Source organism: Geotrypetes seraphini, chromosome 12 (assembly GCF_902459505.1).
Source record: "Geotrypetes seraphini chromosome 12, aGeoSer1.1, whole genome shotgun sequence".
NCBI lineage: Eukaryota > Metazoa > Chordata > Amphibia > Gymnophiona > Dermophiidae > Geotrypetes > Geotrypetes seraphini.
In genome coordinates, this window is record NC_047095.1 from 84,651,777 (window position 1) to 84,674,793 (window position 23,017).

At 41.9% G+C, this 23,017-nt stretch overlaps 1 protein-coding gene and 1 pseudogene across 7 annotated transcripts in view; both read right to left on the bottom strand.

Moving 5' to 3' along the window:
• RALGPS2 (Ral GEF with PH domain and SH3 binding motif 2) overlaps positions 1 to 23,017 on the bottom strand; it is a 595,760-nt gene that overhangs the window by 261,921 nt on the left and 310,822 nt on the right. The window lies entirely within an intron of this gene.
• Positions 13,672 to 23,017, bottom strand: part of LOC117346742 — a 37,796-nt pseudogene continuing 28,450 nt past the window's right edge.

Consider the following 23,017-nt stretch of genomic DNA (forward strand, 5'->3'; position numbering starts at 1 on the left):
GCAAAATTATATTGGCTGTATATATAGAATTTGCAGGAGCCATTAAAGGAAGCCGCTCAGCACTGAGCAGCAGCACAAAATCATGCGCCTGCTGGTGTTTCTCAGCGCAGCCGAAGACACTCACAGAAGCCTGTTAAAAGCGGGGCAGGAGCTTGGAAAGTTCGATCCTGCCCGCTGCACCTCCACCGACGATCATCAGTAGAGGTCTGAGCCTGAGTCTAGGACAGGGAAGGCGGCAGGGTGAACGGCGGCAGCCTGCAAAACTTCTTGAATATAAACCGTGACCCCCATTTTTGGGCCAATTTTTTGGCCCCCAAAATCCTGTTTTATATTCGAGTATATACGGTATGTGTATTTAGATATGAAATGTTATACAAACTTTATATTTTAAATTTTGAAAATTCAGATACAACATATGGACTTTGACCTATGATCTTTAAGTTAAAGCCATGGAAATTCCAGTCTTGAGATGCCCAGGATATAGAAAAGTCAGCTATTTTGACCTTGCTTGGTATTGGAAAATGAGATGGAACTAACTTTAAAATGGAAGATTTTTAAAAAATGCAAGAATGCTGTAAGGTTACAGGCTGGTCTAAGAAAAGCAGTGTGACTTTACAAAGGGGTTTTGTTTTAATTCTTTATTGATTTTCAATTCAAATACAAAGTGCAAAAATTTTACAAAGTAACACAATGAACAGCACTTGCATCCAATCAAATAATATATAGTACAAAATATATTTTCCCTCCCCTCCCACTCTACCTGGATGCGAGTAAAAATCAAATAGGAATTAAAAGCTTATACAATTAATCAGATTTAACAAATTCCGTTAATGGACCCCATGTTGTTTTAAATATTTTACTATGTCCCAATATTTCCAAATTCATTTTTTCATATCTATAACATTGACACAAAGTTTCCACCAAAAGAAAAAATTTAGTCTGTCCCAGTTCTTCCAATTCCTAGTGATCATTTGCAGGGCAACCCCTGTCATAATTATAAGAAGTCTGCTTTTATACCTGTCTAATGGATTTTTAGCTTTCAACAATGTCCCACATATGACCACATCATAGGACAATGGAATCGATGTTTCCAGTATCATATTAATTTGTCCCCATATTGATTTTCAAAAATGAGTATCAAGGGACAATAAAACAACAAATGATCCAGTGTCCCTACTTCAAGATAACAATGCCAGCATCTATTAGACTTAGAATTGTCCAACTTGGGGGCGTCACGTGCCTGCAAATAAGATGGCCGCTTAGTGTCTCGTCTCCGTCGCAGCCCTGCTTGAAATAACATTTTTCAGCCCTTCAAAAGTGTCCGTTTGAACCGCTCATTTATACCTGCGTCTGTGGGAATGGCTAATAAATCGGGTAAGCTCGATCCCGTCCCCGCTGCTCACTCAGCCACGCCGCATCCAGCTACTAAAAGATCGAAGCACGAGCCGCCCTCTCCCGCTAAGGCCCCGACCTCGGACTCTGCCGACTCCGCCAGCTCGATCTCGCGCGACTTACAGGTCCTGCACGAATTAATGAAGGAGAACCTAGCTGCAACTGCAGACATTAAAAATGAAATGAGCTCTATTGTAACACAACTTAAACAACATAATGCACGCATAGAACTCGTGGAAGAACGCCTGGCGGCCCATGATTCCCAATACAGAGATCTCAATTGTGATCTTCAGAAACTTTCTATACTACAAACTGACTTGGAGGATTTGTCCAATCGCATGCGCCGAAGCAACGTGCGCATAATAGGCTTGCCTGAATCTTCTGAAGGGAAAGATATGCTGTTATACCTACATTCATTTATCCCTAGCATTCTGAATCTTCAATTCTCACCCCCGCTGGAAATTGAAAGGGCGCACAGAGTCCCCTCAGGCCCCCCGTCGCCATCTAAGCCTCCACGCCCTATAGTTCTCAAGCTTCTAAGATACCCGCAAGCCCTTCAAATACTACAAACTGCAAAATCCACCCAGGGCCTTGCAGTGGATGGTAAAAGGATTTTATTCGTCCCTGATGTCTCTAAAGCTACTGCTCAAAAAAGGAAGGCCTTCCTATCCATGCGCCCCCAGCTCAAGAGCATTGGTGCACAGTATGGGCTATACTACCCTGCCAGGATGCGTGTGACCTACCACAATACTACCAGAAATTTTGACTCTCCATCAGACCTCCAAAAATACCTCGACGACTCGGTGGGAGCTATGACTTGATTTTCATGATAGGCCCTCTCCTTGCGTCCAGGATTTATTAGGGCTGAACTTTTCCCACTTCATGGTTTACTGTGGGGCGAGCGATGGAGCAATTCACTACGCTCCTCTTAACAGCATGCGACCCCATCTTTTGTGCTTTGTTTGTTATATTGATCTTGCTCATTGCAATCATGAGTCCACTGGTCCCTCCCCATGCTCTTTCCTTCCTTTGACCCCCTGGTATGGATATACATCCCATTCGCTGTATTCACTGCCTTTGACTGATCTCAGCTCTTCCTGGACCGCTCTCAAGTTTTCTAAAATACATGGCTAAACTCAACATTATATCTCTAAATGTCAAAGGGATAAACAACCCAATCAAGAGGAAAAAAATTCTACAATACCTTAAACACTTGAACGCTGATATTTGCATGCTCCAAGAAACCCACCTATCTTCCGAAGAGGCACAGAAATTATCTGGTGGTTGGGTCCAGTATTGCTTTGCTGCACCAGCGCAGGGGAAGAAAAATGGAGTCGTCACTCTTATAAAAAGATCTATCAACTTCCAACTCTCCTCACACAAATTTGATCCTGATGGTAGATGGTCTTATATCGAGGGCTCAATTGCTGGTCAATCTCTACATCTCTTTAACATATATGCCCCTAATGCTGATGACTCCTCATTTTTTCAATCATTCCACACGATAAGCACAACTTCTTTATCGTCTCATACTATCTTTGCAGGGGATTTCAATTTCCCCATAGACCCCTTCATCGACAGATCCTCTACCTGCCGTCCAGCTAAACTGGGAGTTCGCGCTGCACTTCGTCGCCTGATGGATTCATATGGATGGACTGACTTTTGGAGAACTCTTCACCCCACTACTAGAGACTATACTTTCTACTCTGCACCGCACAAATCTCACTCAAGGATTGATTATATATTAGGCTCTAAGGATTTAATGAGCCTAGTCTCTTCAGCAAAGATACATGATATTACCATCTCGGACCACGCGGCTGTATCCTGCACTCTTCAATGGTCTGCTTCTCCCCCTTCGCGTCATTGGCGCTTCAACAACCTGCTATTACACGATGAGACCTTCATATCCCACATCAAATCTGAATCATTAGCTTTTTTTGACACGAACATTTCTTCATTATCGGATTTTTCTCTTGTTTGGGAATCCTATAAAGCCTGGCTCAGAGGAGAAGTCATTAGTTACTCAGCCTATCAACTCAAACAGCGCAAATCTACTTTGACCCAATTGGAGTCGGAAATTCATACATATGAGACACAGCTCTATCATCGACACGATCCTGCTTTGTACAAGAAGCTACAATCGTTAAAGTTCCAGTACAATGAAATCTTCAGCTCCATGGCCTCAGCATCTATTTTCAGACAGTCTACTACTTACTACTCCTCCTCCAATAAATCAGGGCGCCTCCTAGCTACTTATCTCAAAGGACGGCGGGCCAAGCATAGGATTTCACATATCAAATCCCCTAATGGACTTATACGTACCTCTACCGAAGATATCCTTGAGGAATTCCGCTCTTTTTATAAAGAACTCTATACCTCTGAATCTTCATCTGCTGAGAACTCCACTGCGGATTTTCTTCATTCCCTCTCCTTACCAACCTTGTCACCAACTCAGCAACAATCCTTACAACAGCCCATCTCTTCAGAAGAAGTTCTACGTGCCATCTCTTCCATGCCATCTGCTAAGGCTCCAGGTCCCGATGGATTGACTTCCGAACTCTTCAAGTCGTTTTCTTCTTCTTTGGCGCCGCATCTGCTGTCTTATTTTCAAGGCCTGGTGTCCAACTCATCTAACCTCCATAGATTCCTGGAAGCAAACATCATCGTTTTACCTAAACCGGACAGAGACCCCCAGCTTGTTAAGAACTATCGTCCCATTTCATTACTCAACATAGACTATAAAATTTTTACCAAAATATTAGTGTTTCGTCTAGAAAAAGTCATGCCTACTCTTATTCACAGGGATCAAGTTGGCTTTATGAAAGGCCGCTATGGGGCAGATAATACCAGATTGCTATGTCATGTGCTCCATTCCGCCTCGTCGAACCCAGCACCTAATATCCTTGTATCTCTCGATGCCGAGAAGGCGTTCGACAGGGTGGAATGGAAATACTTATTTGCTGTTCTCTCTGCATTTGGTTTGCCATCTATGTTTATTCATATGATCTCCCTTCTATATAATAACCCTTCTGCTAGATTAATCGTGAATGATTCTACTTCCTCTCCCTTTACACTATGTAGAGGTACTAGGCAAGGATGCCCAATTTCCCCTTTACTGTTCAACTTAGCTTTAGAACCCCTCCTTGCGGCCATAAGACAATCTACAGACATAAAAGGAATTTCTATAGCTAACATTGAATTCAAAATATCTGCTTACGCAGATGACGTTTTATTGTACCTCTCTGACCCGGAATCTTCCTTAACCTCTCTAATAAATCTGATTTCCTCCTTCTCTTTAATCTCGGGTTACAAAATTAACTGGGACAAAACGGAAATCATGTCCCTTAATGACACCAGTCTTCCTTTCACTATCTCTTCTCAACCTTTCACATGGGTCTCTTCTGGGATCAAATATCTTGGTTTGCCATTCGACAGAGATCTTCGATCAACTACACAACTGATCTCCTCCAAAATCCTAATGCAATTAACATCTACCCTTTCTAAATGGTCACCTTTACATCTCTCCTGGTGGGGCCGATTGGATACTTTAAAAATGATGGTGGTCCCGAAACTCACTTATATTTTCAACATGTTCCCTTTATTATTTCCACGGACTCTGTATAAACAATTGGAATCGAAAATGTCTTGCTTCTTGTGGAATGACAAACCACATAGGATCTCCCTGAAGAAATTGAAAGCTTCCAAACAACAGGGCGGAGTCAACTTCCCTGATCTTTACTGCTATCATAGGGCATTCATACTGAGACAGGGTGCAGAGTGGCTCTCTTCCCCTCTCTCTTCAGATATACCCAATTGGTTGAGACTAGAATCCTCTCTTATGAGCCCCCTCCCTCTCTTACGAGTGATAGGCACTAAAAATGTTCCCGGCCTTCTTAACAACCCCATTATATCCACGACTCACAAAACCCTCATTGATCTTGACAAACGGCTTGATATTCCGTGGATACAATCTTCACTCTGCCCTCTATGGCATAATAGGCTCATTTTAATAGATAAGAAACCCATATCATGGCCATCTTGGTTTCATAAGGGTATTTGGGACATTGGATCCTTATGCCATCCCAATGGGTCCCTACTCACGTTCCACGAATTGATGAGTTCCTTCTCCGTCACCGCCTTGCAATTTTATAGATGGCTTCAACTTCGATCCTCCCTCAAAAAGTCAGGTCTAATTCTGGTTCTACATGCTTCTGCTCCTTCTCTATTTACTCTCTCACATCAGTTCTTAGCCTTGGGTCATACTGCTTCACACTTTTATAAACTACTCAAATCTTTCCTCCCTGACCCCCAAACTCATCTACACACATCCTGGGAAAATGATCTAGGAATCACCATACCTGAAGAAGCTTGGTCTCATATTTACTTCTCCACTTTTCACACATCTCGCTCAGCCTCAAATCTTCAACATATGGTCTTTCTGCTTCATCGCGCGGCATGGACTCCCGTTAAGTCACATAGGATCAATCCCACCTATTCTAACCTATGCTGGACTTGTCACTCTGAGGTAGGCTCTTTAAAACACCTCCTTTTCTCCTGCTCTATTATCTCCTCTTATTGGTCTACTATATGGGACACTATATGTTCCGTTTTTCACATAAATATCCCTTTGACATACCAAATGTTACTATTGAAATCTTTTTCTGTGTCTAACCTCATTTCTGACTCAGATGCCTTTTTATTTGACTTATTACTATCCTTGGCCCTGAAAGTTCTACTTACATACTGGAAGGACCTTTCTCGAGCTACCAGTTCTCAATGGTGGAACTTAGTATGCCTTACTTTTAGAACCGAAGCTTACTTAGCCAAGTCCTCTAACAAATACTCCCATTTTCAAGTGAAATGGTCCTTATTGAAGTCCTATTTACATACCACTTCCCTTAACTGAAGAACATATATACCTTTAATATCTACCTCTGGTACATATTTCTCTTATACTCACTTCCTCACTTCCCATCCCTCCTCTTCCCTTCCCTTCCTCCTTTGTTCTCATGCTTGCACTCGACTGGGTAGGACATTTCATTTTGTTCTACTTGACATGTTCAGATGTTTGTATTTGTTAACTATATCACTTTGCTTATTATATTGAGCTATCTAGAAATTACTGGTTATATGTCATGCATGCTCAGTATTGTAAGATACATATGTCTCTACCTTTCTCTGTTCTGTATTTTTTTACAAAAATATAAATAAACAAACCTTGACTTAAAAAAAGAATTGTCCAACTTTTGTAAACGAACTGGGGTCCAAAAAATCCTATGTAATAAAAAGATCCAGGTTTGTCTCAGATGCTGACACTGTACATCTCATCCTCCAAGTCCAAATCCATGGACACTGAGTAGTAGAAATCTGCTGCTTTGTCTCAATGCTCCAAATGTCTTTTAGACTTGTTTTAGGATTTTTATTCAAATATTTGGATATTAATTTATACCACTTGGCAGCCTGATGCCCTTGCAAATCTGTCTGGCAACATAGGTCAGACAGATTGCGCCAATCAAGGAACCCTTTCTGAATGGCCTATTTCAATTGCAACTATTTATAAGCTTGAGACTTTGATATGCCGAATGATTGTTGCAGTTGTAATAAATTTATCATTTTCCCATTTGAGATCACATCATCTAAAGTACATATGCCTGCCTGCAGCCAATGTTTCCAGAGGATTTTTAGACTCGCCAATTTGTATCTTGGAGTTTAACCATAGAGATTGACACGTGGATTGTAGTATTGGAGTAGGTGTTAAATTATTAATAAATTTTAATGTATTCCAGGTGGATAAAAGAATACTATTGTCCTTCTAGACAGCTTCATACTCAAATATGGCTCAGACGTAATGGGGACATGAGATGACTCTCTAATATCAGCCAATCCGGCAGATTCTCCATGAGTTCAGGAAGGATCCAATACATACCTGACACAAAATGATGATACCTATAAAAGTTTGGAAAATTTACCCCCCCCTCCCCCCGATTGCGATTTTTGCAAAAATACTAAGACTATTCTAGCAGTTTTATCCAGCCAAATAAATTTTATAAGAATCCCATTTAATTTCTTATAAAACAAACTCTAAAAATAAACCGGTAACATACTCGTTTGATACATCATTTTGACAGTTTGGACTCTCCCCCACTAATAAAATGCAGAGGGTTCCAATGCTCACACATTTCTTTGACTTTTAGTAATAAAGACTTTTTATTTACTGTCATTGTATCTTTTTGAATTATACCCAAATATTTTATACTCTCTTCCTTCCAAAGGAATGGGTCAAATAAACCTTTTACACAATGCACATTTAATGGAAGAACCTCCGATTTGCTCCAATTTATTTTCTAACCAGAAAATTTGCTAAATCAATCAATCTATTCCAATAAATGCGGGATGGTAGATTCAGGATTCTTCAAATGAAGCCAAATATCATCTGCATAGTCCAAAACCTTATAATCCCTGTATCTCCTTTGCCCGCTGAATGGCCAACAAGGGTTAAAAAACAATATCAAAAAGCAAAGGAGATAAGGGACATCCTTGTCTAACTCCTCTCTTCAGAATAAAATGCTCTGAGAATGTATTACTAATATATAATCTGGCAGAAGGGGAACTATACAAGGTTTGAATTATTTGAATAAATCCAGTTCCTATTCCAAACCAATCCATTGCTTGATACATAAAAGTCCCTTCTAAACGATCAAAGGCCTTCTCTGCATCCAAAGAGACAGAAAAGGCCAGATCCTCTATTGTTTTTGCTAAATTGAGCATGTGAAGTGCCAACCTAGTATTGTTTGCAGAATGTCTTTGAGCAATGAAACCTGTTTGGTGCATACCAATCATTTAAGGGAGAGCCTTGGCTAATCTTAGAGCCAATAATTTAGCCAGGATTTTCCCATCCACTTTAATTAAAGAAATAGGCCTGTAGTTTGAAACTAACATGGGATCTCTGTTTGGCTTTGGCAAAACAATGGTTAACGCTTCTGCCATAGTACCTGATATACAACCCTTAGTCAGTTGTGACTAATATAAATTTAAAAGACAAGGTAATAGTATATTTTGAAAAGATTGAAAAAAACTCCACAGTGAATCCGTCACTACCTGAAGCAGATCCAGTTCTGAGAGACTTCAATGCTGCCTGGAGTTCCTTAGATGATATAGGCGCTTCAAGATTTCTTTTTATATGCTCTGGAATTTTTGGCCCATGAATTAAGTTTAAAAATTCTCTACCTTCAATTTCTTTATTTGAATAAAGCTCAGAAGAATATAAAGCTTTATAATAATCCAAAAATTGTTTTAAAACATCTACAATGTGGGTATGAATTTTACCTCTCTCATCTTTAATTGCTGCAATCTTTACTTTTCTTTTTTAGCTTTAAGATAGTTAGCCAATAATCTTCCCGCTTTATTCGAGTTTCCATAATACAGAGCCTGCTGAGAAATAAATTTTTCCTAGCTAATTGTGAGGAAATCTCATTATATTTATATTTAGCTTTCAACAGGGTATTTAAAGTTTCTTTGTTCCCATTTCGAGGCTAATTGTGACTCTAAAGTCAAAATAGTTTGTTCCAAATTGGAAAATCCTAATTTTAGCAGTTTCCTAATATGCGCTGAATATGAAATTATTTGCCCTCTCATTGTAGCTTTGAAAGCATCCCATATAGTTTCCAAAGAGATTTCCTCTGAGGTGTTGAGTTGAAAATACTCATTCATTTTTATTTGCATTTCCTCGAGAAAGTTTGAATCTGCAAGCAATGTATTATTAAACCTCCAAACAGGTCTATTAGAATTTTCTTCAGTAAATTGATATTCTATCCAAATTCCAGCATGATCTGACAAAATAATTGGATCTATGCTGGTTTTTGTAACCTGTTGAATTAAATGATCTGAAACAAAAAAATAATCAATTCTTGAAAATGATTTATGAACATGAAAACAAAATGAAAATTCACGGGCATTAAAATAAAAAATCCGCCAGATATCCTTTAATCCACATGTATGAGCAAGATTGTCCAACCCTAATGATTTTAATTGCTTACTAGATTGTTTATCCATTATGGGATCCATGACATTATTGAAGTCTCTAGCCATGACTAAATTTGTCGTAGCCAGTGACAGAATTAACTGTTGTAGTTTCTTAAAGAATTCAGCCTGATTCGAGTTAGGTGCATAAATATTAAAAAGCGTCAGGGTATCATTTCCTGAAGTCATATCAACTTAACATAGAAACATAGAAATAGATGGCAGATAAGGGCCACAGCCCATCTAGTCTGCCCACCCCAATGACCCTCCCCTACCTTTCTCTGTGAATAGATCCCACGTGTCTATCCCATTTGGCCTTAAAATCAGGCACGCTGCTGGCCTCAATAACCAGAAGTGGAAGACTATTCCAGTGATCAACCACCCTTTCAGTGAAAAATAATTTCCTGGTGTCCCCGTGCAGTTGCCCGCCCCTGATTTTCCACGGATGCCCCCTTGTTGACGCGGGACCCTTGAAAAAGAAGATATTTTCTTCCACCTCGATGCGGCCTGTGAGATACTTGAATGTCTCGATCATGTCACCCCTTTCTCTGCGTTCCTCGAGTGAATACAGCTGCAACTTATCCAGCCGTTCCTCGTATGGGAGATCCTTGAGTCCTGAGACCATCCGGGTGGCCATTCTCTGTACTGACTCCAGTCTCAGCACATCCTTACGGTAATGCAGCCTCCAGAATTGCACACAGTATTCCAGGTGGGGCTGGCATAATGGCATAATGACTTCAAGCTTACAGCTGACGAAACTCCTGCATATGCAACCTATGATTTGCCTTGCCTTGGATCAAGCTTGCTCTACTTGATTGGCAGTCTTCATGTTCTCACTGACGATCACCCCTAAGTCTCGTTCTGTTTCAGTTCTTGTTAGGATCTCGCCATTAAGGGTGTAAGTCTTGCATGGATTTTGGCTGCCCAGGTGCATGACTTTGCATTTTTTGGCATTGAAGCTGAGTTGCCAGGACCTAAATCAGCGCTCCAGTAGGAGTAGGTCATGCATCATGTTGTCGGACATTGAATTTATGTCTGTTGTGCTTTTGCCCACTACATTGCTTAGTTTGGCGTCATCGGCGAATAATGTTATTTTACCTCGCAGCCCTTCTGCCAAGTCTCTTATAAAGATGTTGAATAGGATTGGGCCCAGGACCGAGCCCTGCGGCACTCCACTGATTACCTCCGTCATTTCGGAGGGGGTGCCGTTCACCACTACCCTCTGAAACCTACCTCCAAGCCAGTTCCCAACCCATTTCGTCAATGTGTCGCCCAATCCTATAGAATTCATCTTGCTCAGCAACCTGCGGTGTGGTACGCTATCGAATGCTTTACTGAAGTCTAGGTATAGGATCACCCCTTAGTAAATCCACGTTGACTGGTATCCCGTAGATTCTCCTCGTTCAGGATCGTATCCAATTGGCATTTGATTAGAGTTTCCATTAGTTTGCACACTATTGATGTGAGACTCACCGGTCTGTAGTTTGCCGTCTCCATCTTGGAGCCTTTCTTGTGGAGTGGAATGACGTTAGCTGTCTTCCAGTCCAACGGGATGTTACCTGTACTAAGGGAGAAATTGAAGAGCGCGGATAGCGGTTCCGCCAAGACATCACACAACTCCCTGAGCACCCTGGGGTATAGGTTGTCAGGCCCCATTGCCTTGTTAACCTTAAGCTTTGACAGCTCGCAGTAGACACTCGCTGGGTGTAAACTCGAAATTACTAAACGGGTCATCTGCGTCAACCCTTGTCTGTAGCTGAGGGCCGAGTCCTGGGGCCTTGCGGGTGAAGACTGAGCAGAAGTATTCATTTAACAGTTGGGCTTTTTCCGAGTCCGCTTCTACATAGTCTCCGTCTGGTTTCCTAAGATGTACTATCCCGCCTGAGTTCTTATTTCTGTCACTGATATACCTGAAGAAGGATTTATCTCCTTTCTGGATGTTCTTCGCTAGAGACTCCTCCATGCGGAATTTGGCCTCCCTAACTGCTGTTTTGACGGCTTTTGACTTAGCCAGATAGACTTCCCTAGAGTCCTATTTCCCTGATTGTTTGTAAGAGATGAATGCTTTTTTCTTCTCCTTGATGAGGTCCGAAATCTCCGCAGAGAACCACTGTGGCTTATTGTTCCTTCGCCGTTTCCCTACTGATTTAACATAGCGGTTTGTTGCTTCTTGTATGGTGGTTTTCAAAGTCGACCACATTTCTTCCACGTTATCGGTTTCTGCTTGGCTTTGTAGCACCTGGTGAACGAAGTCTCCCATTTCTTTGAAGTTTGTGTCCTTGAATTTGAAGACCTTGGTCAGTGTGGTAGATTTAGTGAACCTTTCCTGAGATTGAACCATACCATGTTGTGGTCACTGGAGGCCAATGTGTCGCCCACCGAGACCTCTGTGACACTTTCTCCATTGGTAAGTATCAGGTCAAGTGCCTGATCCCTTGTTGGTTCCAAAACCAGTTGCCTGAGTCTTGCTCCCTTCATAGAGTTTAATAGCCATCTGCCCCTAGGATCTGCCCAAAAGTTATCAAATGTAGCAGAAACCCTCCTATTGACCAGGATAGCCACACCTGCTTTCTTCCCTATTGCTGGTGCAAAAAAACAATGTTTTATCCACCCCCCCTTTCAAAGTAGCAGCTTCGCATGCTAGTAAATGTGTCTCCTGTATGAAGTAAATATCTGCCTGTTGCTGCTTCAGAAAATTAAGTACTTTTTTCCTTTTGATGGGATGATTGAGTCCATTAACGTTCAGGGAATACATTTTTAAAGGCATTTTAGGTGATTAGTACGTAAATGAAACACCAAATTCCTTTTGATCAAATATAAAAATAATATAATCACACACATCCAGAACCCAAATACCCCATTTTCCCTCCTCAAACCCATCCCAACATATAACACAAAAGCTTGTATGCAAACATAGACTGGTGACTACTACCCTTCCTCCTCAAGCACCCTAAATTCATCCCTGAATTAGCCCATCATGTATCATTAAAATGAATAATTTAAGATCATTTCCCAGAAAATCAAATATTAGTAGCACTATGCCCCTATATATCCTATCATATTTATTGAATTCATTAAAAACTTTATATTCTCTAATTTATTAAGAATACAATTCTTATACCCCCCAATATTATTATATAGTCATAAAAAATATCAGAATAAAGCAACCATTAAGAAGACCTCCCAATTCCTCCCCTTATAAGCATAAAATTCATAAAAATTAATAAAGTTCATTTCCCATAAAATTGTCCCACTTATTTAACGTATTCAGTTACATATGGTTAATGTAATCAATTCAGCATTGTATTCTTATAAATTACACATCATCTATCATCTTATGCTACCTTACCCATCTTTAATTTAAACCCTTTAATAACTATAACGAGCTCCCAGACCTAAAACCCATCATATTCTCTTCCAGCATAAAAATCAATTGAAATTGCTAGCCTTATTAAGAAAACCCAATAAAAATAATTATGAAATTAGAAGCAAACCCCAGATTTAAGTAAACCATAAAAAGGTTTCCCAATTCATCACCTTATGATCATATATTATTAATAATTTGTATCCAGTTCAATAAATAAATAAATAGGGTTAGCATTTGAAATCTTACATAAAACTAAATGAAAATCACAGGAGGAACAATAAACAGTTAATCAAAGCAATGCACATCTACACTCTTTAAAGTATTCAGTATTAATTTTCCTGAACTGTGAAAAATATGATCTGTAGAAGGCCAGGAACCCCCAGTAAAGAATTCCCCAGAACTAGCAGCTTGCACAACTACCCCTCCAGAATGGACATTGGACGCATGCAGATGTCCATAAGGAAATCCTCGCTCGTGCAGGAATTTTAACACCTCTAGTATCTGTCTTTCAAATATTTGATTTGCTGGAGTTCAAGACCTTAGGGTTTCTTGGGGCTGCAGTATTTCTTGAGGAATGAATCTTTTGGTTTTGCCATGTAAATAAAGTCCTGTAGCATTCCTTTTTCATTAAAGGTTCTAATGACTAGCGCTGGTTCTAATGATTCACTGCCTGTAGCAAAAGTTATATGGTAAATGTAGGGGTGAGAACAAGAGGAGATGAGTTTTACTGCACACTAGAAGTCTTTGTCAGACAAGTATTTCTTGGGTGGAAGAAGTAGGCTTAGACCATAGATCTGCAGGCTGTTATTAAATAAATCAAAGTCACTGTATCTTCTTATATTCTGCCAACTATTATCAATGGAAATCCCTCTTTGCACACAGATGATATATTCTTAGACTTGACTGGTTCCTTTGAAGACCGTGATTATTTCTGTGTGGAACTTCAGGCTCTGGCTCACCTCAATCACCGCCGTTGTTGGCACTGTGTCATCCAGCAACACTTTCCCAGCCTGCGGCTTCTCCATGTACGACATCCTGGCCCATGTCAGCCAGGCCAGACCGACTGTAGCTGTCAATGAGCAAAGGGCGAGAAGCGTGGGATTTCCACTGTCCCAAACGAGTTTCGGCTGGGAAGAAGAATTACAGCGCTACTCCCTCCAAGTCTCCATCTGCCTGAGGGTAACGAGTGCCGAGCTATGCGCATACGTTCCACAATATGAACTTAACCCTCAAGAATCACCATCAAGGTATTACTTGGACCTTTTCTAAAATCTGGTGCCTATGTTAAAATTTTACACCATCTTTACTTCCACTGGCGCTCAGCGCACTTCAGTCAAGATTATTAAGAAACAGGAAACCTTCCAATGAGCCCTTTCCACTGGCTCTTTAAAAAAAACCTGCGACTTCCACAACAGCACATTCAATATAAAAACATAAAAGTTAAATAATAAAATTAAACCCCATTCAAATTATTTATAAATTATTGTGGACACCTTCCTTAAAATAATTGATAAGAGAAGAGATAAAAAATATATATAAGTCTGTAACCTCAATCGTTCTTATTTCCCCTTGAAGACATATGATCTATATGCTGATTAATGAACTCCTCGAGTTTAACTGAGTCCTCATAGTGGATAGTTTTGTTGTTGAATGTAATTTTCATAATCGCTGGGTACATCAAAACATACTTAACACCCAGCTGTCTTAATTGCGGTATGAGATTTAAAAACAGTTTTCTTCAGCTTGCAGTTGCCTTGGCAAAGTCAGGTAGTATATGTATCTTAATTTCTTGCCATTTTAAAGAGTTGGATTGTTTAGCCTTGGCAAAATATCCATTACCTGTCTGAAACGAAGTAACTTGCAAAAAATGGGCCTGGGACTGTTATGTCCAATTGAAATTCTAGATGAAATCCTGTGTGCTCTCTCAACTTCAAGTAGAAATTGCAGGCTAAGAGAAAGTAACTTTGTTAGCATTTCCTCCACAAAAGAAATAATGTTTGTGCCTTCAATCCCTTTAGGGAGCCCAAGTATTCTAATATTACTTCTTCTGCTTCTGTTGTTAGCCTTGTGATACGGGCCACATCTTTATAATCCGTTTGAACTTTATTCAAACAGCCTTCCATTTCAGTTACCCGATGTTCCAGCTAATCTGTTTTTATTTCATACACTTTCTTTTGCTTTGCCAAATTATGTAGTTCTTCCTGCATTGTATCCAACTTGCCAGTATTGGTTTGCAGCACACCTCTTATCGATTTTAATTCCTCCATCAGCTGTTCTCGCGTAGGGGGTGGGTAAGAGAATATGTAGAGCAGGGGTGAGAGCAAATGATGAGGGGGAAGGAAGAACAGAAAACAAAATCAACCATGAGGGTGACGTGAGAAGAGAGGGAGAAAAAGTATAGAGGAGGGCAGAGGGAGTACAGAAAGACTGTGGAAGTGATAGCATTATGATGTGCTCAGTTCTCCTTGGGTAATTCTATACAAATACAGTAAAACCTTGGATTGCAAGTAACTTGGTTTGCAAGTATTTTGCAAGACAAGCAAAACATTTTATTACAATTTAACTTGATATACAAGCAATGTATTGCAACACAAGTACATACAGTATATACACCTCACAACTGAGCCGATAGTAACATACATAGTAACATAGTAACATAGTAGATGACGGCAGATAAAGACCCGAATGGTCCATCCAGTCTGCCCAACCTGATTCAATTTAAAATTTTTTTTTTTTTTTTTCTTCTTAGCTATTTCTGGGCGAGAATCCAAAGCTTTACCCGGTACTGTGCTTGGGTTCCAACTGCCGAAATCTCTGTTAAGACTTACTCCAGCCCATCTACACCCTCCCAGCCATTGAAGCCCTCCCCTGCCCATCCTCCTCCAAACGGCCATACACAGACACAGACCGTACAAGTCTGCCCAGTAACTGGCCTAGTTCAATCGTTAATATTATTTTCTGATTCTAAATCTTCTGTGTTCTTCCCACGCTTCTTTGAACTCAGTCACAGTTTTACTCTCCACCACCTCTCCCGGGAGCGCATTCCAGGCATCCACCACCCTCTCCGTAAAGTAGAATTTCCTAACATTGCCCCTGAATCTACCACCCCTCAACCTCAAATTATGTCCTCTGGTTTTACCATTTTCCTTTCTCTGGAAAAGATTTTGTTCTACGTTAATACCCTTTAAGTATTTGAACGTCTGAATCATATCTCCCCTGTCTCTCCTTTCCTCTAGGGTATACATATTCAGGGCTTCCAGTCTCTCCTCATATGTCTTCTGGTGCAAGCCTCCTATCATTTTCGTCGCCCTCCTCTGGACCGCCTCAAGTCTTCTTACGTCTTTCGCCAGATACGGTCTCCAAAACTGAACACAATACTCCAAGTGGGGCCTCACCAATGACCTGTACAGGGGCATCAACACCTTCTTTCTTCTACTGACTACGCCTCTCTTTATACAGCCCAGAATCCTTCTGGCAGCAGCCACTGCCTTGTCACACTGTTTTTTCGCCTTTAGATCTTCGGACACTATCACCCCGAGGTCCCTCTCCCCGTCCGTGCATATCAGCTTCTCTCCTCCCAGCATATACAGTTCCTTCCTATTATTAATCCCCAAATGCATTACTCTGCATTTCTTTGCATTGAATTTTAGTTGCCAGGCATTAGACCATTCCTCTAACTTTTGCAGATCCTTTTTCATATTTTCCACTCTTCTCTGATGCTGCAAGCGTGTAGTGACTGTTCTAAACAAGCCAAGTCTTGCAATACGATTACATACAGTATGCACGGGTTGAATCATCACAACTGAGCCGATGGTTATTCTCTCTTTGACGGAGGGGAGGGAAGCAGTGTTCCCTCTAAGCGGGCGGGTGTTGTGAGCAAACTTTTTTCACCGTGAGCCAAAAATATCGGGCGCCAGCAAGTTATGAGCCAACTCGCCCGATTCTCCTCTCGCCGCCCTGCCATCTGCCGTACGCCTCTTCCGATCGTGCGCTGTGACGAGAAACGTGTGCGCTGCGATGTAATATTTTGTGCGCCAGCGCACGCCAGCGCAGCTTAGCGGGAACACTGGTTCAAATGGTTTTATTTATTTCCCCAAATTTATTTTTGTTATACGCATTGAAAATATTTGATATTGCGTTTAAATCAAAATCTCAATAAACTTGAAACGAGTGCCCGTGAGATTGTGGGAGGGTTAAATACTCAAAACTTAGAAGTTTTTGCTACGCCAGCTTTCTGGTATCTTTACATACAGTGGCGTACCTAGCATATGTAACATCCGGGGCCCATCATTTTTTGGCACCCCCCCCCATCTGTAAGAAAAACATGATTTTTAGTAACAAACCACACGTCACACATGAGTACCTAGGAAAAGGCAGCATCTTACATATTGCAGTGAGCAGTACATCAATACACCCATTGTAAAACTAAACAAGCCAGACCAGCACAGATCAATCCTACACCGTCAATCCTAACAGAAAACCATGTCTTTCGAACACACAGAACACAGAAAACACCTTCGCCTAGTAAGGAATATGTAATCACAAACTAACCCCTCCCTCTTTTACAAAACTGTAGTGTGGATTTTAGCTACGGAGGTAACAGCTCTGATGCTCATAAAATTCTGAGCATCAGAGCTGCTACCACCAAGGCTGGTGCTAAAAACGCTTCACAGTTTTGTAAAAGGGGGGATAAAATAAAAATACATAGACAAAGGTTAAATTGAACCAGCAAGAAGCTGGACTCTGCATACAATGCTTCACAGAAACAGTGACACATGTCTCCTAAAGCAATAAATAAATAGAAATTTTTTTCTACCTTTGTCTTCTGTGGTTTCTCCTTTCCTCATCTTCTTGTAACTCTCTTCCTTCCATTCACTGTCTGCCGTCTCTCTTCCCCTATATGGCATCTTCTCTCCTTCTATGCCCCTTCCAGAAACTGTATGCCTCCCCCTTCCATCTCTCCTTTCACCCCATTGGTCTGGCATCTCTCTCCTCCCCTCTCCCACACCTCTCCTCATAGTCTGGTATCTCCCCTTCCCTGATTCTCTGGCATCTCTCTCCTTTCCTTTTCTTCCATCTTTCGCTCCCCCTCCATGCTCTCACATCTCCCCCTTCCTTTTCCCTTAGACTGGCATACCTTCCTCCTATGCTCCAAGCCCTGGCATCTCCTTTAATTCCCTCCCTCATCTTCCTTCTCCCTCCAGCTGGGTACCGCAACACTCTTCCCTGCAGCTCTGCACTTCCCCACAATTGCCATGCTTCGGTTCCTCTTCTTCCTTCCTTCCTTCCTTCCTCCCCCCCCCCCCCCGCGGGACCCTGCGGCACCATCAACTCTTACTCCCTCTAATGTCGGCCCTGCAGCTCCAGACTTCCTCGCACCTTCTCCCCTCCCCCTTTGGATCGCTATTATTTTAAATGTTATAGCCGCGGAGCTGTATCCATCAGTGGAGATGTCTAACCTCGGCCTGCCCCGGAACTCTTACTGCAACAGTGACTTCCTGTTCCTGCCTAGACGGGCGGCTGCTGCAGTAAGAGTTCCGGGGCAGGCCGAGGTTAGACATCTCCACTGATGGATACAGCTCCGCGGCTATAACATTTAAAATAATAGCGATCCAAAGGGGGAGGGGAGAAGGTGCGAGGAAGTCTGGAGCTGCAGGGCCGACATTAGAGGGAGTAAGAGTTGATGGTGCCGCAGGGTCCCGCGGGGGGGGGGGGTGGGGGGGGGAGGAAGGAAGGAAGAAGAGGAACCGAAGCATGGCAATTGTGGGGAAGTGCAATCCCCCCAATGCGTCCCCTTACCTTACCTCCCCTTACCTTTGCGACGCGTGTGTGCGCTGTGAAGAGAAACTTTGCGCTGCGATGTAATATTTTGTGCGCGAGCGCAGGCCAGCGCACCTTAGCGGGAACAGATGGATGGGGAAAAAAAAGTTGTTTTCTATTTGTGTATTATGGTGCATTTTATGTAATTTTTTTATTGTCATATTTGTAATGCACTGCTAAGTCTGGAAAATTAATAAAGATTATTAAAAAAAATATATAAGAATGTATTATGTGCTCTGGCACCAGGGGCCATTAGAAAGGTTAAAAAGGACATTAACTGATAGAAGAGCTGAGCAATTGAGGAAAAGGACTGAGGACTTATTGCTCTCCCCTTCTATTACATAAAGCAGAAAAGACTGCTCAGCATTTGGACAGTTCCATCTATGCAGTTTCCTGCTGACCAACAAAAGTTTTCCTTACAAGTTTGTTTTTAACCAAGCTTACTTGCAAGGAAACTCTCCTCCCAATACTCAAAAGGGTTCTCCTTGGCTGCTACCAATTGTCCCATCAGCCACCGAGAACCCTAAGCAAATGTATTACAAGGAAGGAGCTCATTAGTATTATAATGAGCACTCTGTGTAATGCTTTAAACATTTTGCCCTCTTTATACTGGCAAAATTTTCCAGCAGGGGCTGAGCTGTCTTAGCCTTATTTTCCTGTAAGTGTCTGCGTGCTGATTGGCTCGGGTGCTGACAGGAAGTAAGGCTTGACAGCTCATGACCCCCATCCCCACAGACTGCAAAAAAAAAAAAAAAAAAAGACCATGACCTCCCTCCAATGCCCCCCAGCTGTCCCATGGGCCCCCCCTATCTTGCCGGGGCCCTTGTGCTGAGACCCCCCTCCCCCACTAAATCATTACCACTGGCTATAAATTTGCAAGGACACACATACCACATCCCCTTCCTGATTAGCCCACAGATGTAGTGATGCCTAACCTACACCACATTTAGAATTTGGTTCTAGCAACCTGTACCTGTTTTTCTGTTATAGATTTAAGCTCTGCTTTCTTTTCCATAGTCCTTTGCCTGGAGAAGTACTTTGCTTACTCCTTTAAGGACCCTCTCACAAGGATACACTAAGAGTCTTGGATAATTTTCACAGGCCTTGAGAACTGCCTTGCTGGGATTTGACATATTGCCCTCAACCCTGGTACAATATGTTGATGATTTATTGTTATGTGCTGATAATATGGACTCCTGTAAACAGGCTACAAGATTTGTTACTGTATCTACACCAGATAGTGCTTAAAGTTAAAAGAAGCAAATTGCAGTATTGTAAAAACAATGTTATATTTTTGGCTGGAGACTGACTGATGAGGGAAAGAAAATAACATCCGAAAGAACTGCTGCAATTTTACAGATATCTTTCCCAACCACTGTACTTGCCTTACGCAGATTTTTGGGGTTAACTGTTTTCTGTAGATACTATACCATACATTTTTCTTCTACACAGCAAATTTCAGCTAGGATTCAATGCAGTTTACAAAAGATTAAGAATAGGACATGAACACTGAATGAAGGATAGGAGATAGGCTCCTGAGATTTTGTTTAGGTCCAAGGAAAAAAGATGGGTCTTAAGGTTCTTTCTGAAGATGTAATATTGGCATGGTTGTCGTATATGGATATACGACATATCTCGGGTCCCTGGTATACAAATATTGATTCATGCAGCTTCTTCCTATGTTTAAGTGTGTGTGGGGGGGGGGGGGGGGGGAGGGAGGAGGAGGCTAGTTTGTACCATTGGTGTGTTCTAGCATTGATACCTGTGCTAAGTCCTAAGGATAATGGGTTCCTAATTTTATGCAAACAGCAGAACCACTTTATGCAATGTTAAAAGGTACTGAATTATCCTCAACAAGTGAACCGTTGTCTGCCTTTACAGAGTTGAAGGATGCTTTAACTAAGGCACTAATTATACTATTTGAGCTCTTTCAGAGCATCAGCAATAAAATGGTGGACAGAGCTATGCTTAAAGAGTCTGTGGACGGAAGGGTCATCACCCAAATCTGGACTCTCAGGAAGGCTGAGGTGACTAGTCCCGGCAAGGGAATCTGTCAGATCCAAAATAGAAGCAGTGTCAGGAAACAGAAGAGGCATACTATTTGAATGGCAACCAATTCAATTGAGTTTTGCCACAGCTGGACAAGAGGAATCCAGAACAGGAATCTCTGCCACCATTGCAACCGGCTAAGAAAGATCTGATGCACCTGCTGGTTGCGTTAAACAAACAGAGTCCAAAGAACACGCTTTCCAGAAATGCTGAATAAAGTCCAGTGAAAAGTCATACCCTGCGTCCACGGTAGCACTCTGCTGAGGCACTCACACCACGCCAAAAGAGTCTCCAGACTTGGAACACAGGCGTTTGGCGCCCGACTCCAGAATGGCCTCTGGGTGAGATTTTCTTCCAAACTCACAGAACCAGGCCGGCTCCCCAGTTCTGGAGTACCTGGAAGAGGCAAAGTCTGAAGTGCCCTCCCCCTCCTCCAGCACACTACGGCATGCAGTACACTGAGCCAGCACAAATCTGGCACAATCAATGCATACATTTGACAGGTTAGGGGCTGAGAAGTCAAATTGAAGGATTTTGAGGCAGAAATATAACTTTGAGATGCATTGTGAGGGGAAAGCCCTTCAATGCAGCAGGAAGTGAGCTTCCTTCCTGCCGTTTGCTCTTCCAAAGGTACAGGGGATTTCGGGAATGTGGAAGGGGGAAGATTTCAAGGGAGGTATAGGAAGTCAGGGGGAGGGGTATAGGGTTCCATGGCTCAGTTGATCTTGGCAGGGGGAATCCCCATTAGCTGAGTTGCCAGGAATCCCCCCAAAACTGATCCTTCTGCCGCGATCAGCTGATGGGAAGTCTACGGGGCTTTTATTTTATGCTCTTTGGGTGGTGGGGGTCATGACCACTGGGGGAGTAAAGGAAGGGGTCATGCCTTAAATCCTCCAGTGGTCTTCTTGTCACTTTGGGCACCTTTGTGCATTTAAGCTGGGGTACATCCAGAATGAAGCCCGCCCCATTCCCAGGTGATGGGATAATCGCGCGCCAGACACCAGTGCGCTGACAATTCGGTGCAAGAAAGAAGCGTGCCGCGGGAAAACTTGGGGGTGTGTGGGGGGTGCAACCCCCATTATAGAAAAAAACGGAACTTTTCCCAAAAAAATCAGAAAAAGTTACATTTTCTCTATAATGGAGGGTTCCAACCCCCCCCCCCCCCAGTAGCACAAACACTATACAGTAAAGTGGGGGGATTCCCCACTCACACCCCGCTTCGGAGCTCTTTTAAACTAAGTTTTCCTGCGGCGCACTTCTTTCTTGCGCCAAATTGTCAGCGCTTCTGACTATGAACCTATTCCCATCCATAACACACCTCTCAACATGCCCCTTTGCTTGCTGAACACACAGCAGCTTAGATGTGCTACTCCACGTCTAGAAAGTTGGTTTTGATTATCTGCACTTCGACGTTCAAGTGCTGACTTAGACTGGTTTTTGGACATTTTAAACTTTTGATTATGAGCTCCCGAGCGTATGGAATCCAGAAGGGACGTACAAGATGCAGGCTATGTTTATTATATCAATTAATGATTGTGGTTAATGTTACCAACTTTACACAAACCTAGAGACCCGACATGGTCCGTTTCGGATAACATGCCTTCATCAAGGGTCCTAGGTTGGCACGGTATCAAATTAAACTGCAAACAGAAAAAGAATAGCCTATATAGATTGAAGGTAAACTCTGATCCAAAATCTCAGTGTGAGCTAGTTTTTCCTTGTGTTGCTTTTACTTCACTGCAGATTGTGTTGGATTTTTCTTTTCTTTTTCATCCAGAAGGGACGTAACAGAATTAGCAATGTTTCAAAGAACAGTGACCAAGATGATAAAGGGCATGTTACTCCTCTCGTATAAGGAAAGACTAGAGATAGCTGAAGGGAGATATGATTAAGTCTACAAAATCCAGAGCGGTGTAGAATGGGTACCAGTGAATTGATTTTTTTACTCCATTAAAAATTAGAAAGACTCAAAGTTACAGGGAAATACTTTTAAAACCAATAGGCTCCAGAGTAATCTAAGGAAATACTTTTTTTTAATAGAAAGGGTGGTAGATGCGTGGTACAGTCTCCCAGAAGAAATGATGGAGACAGAGACTATGTCTGAATTCAAGAGGGCCTGCAATAGGCTCATGGGATCTCTCACAGAGGGAAAGAGATAATGGTTGCTGCGGATGGGCAGACTAGATGGGCCATTTGGCCTTTATCTGCCATCATGTTTCTATGTAATATTTTTTTCATTCAGAAAATAGTTAAGCTTTGGAACACGTTTACAGAGAATGTGGTAACAGTGATTAATGTAATGGATCATGAGTGGCCTTTTCTTTTCCATGTCCTGAAATGGTATAATTTTGGCTCATTCTTCACGAATTG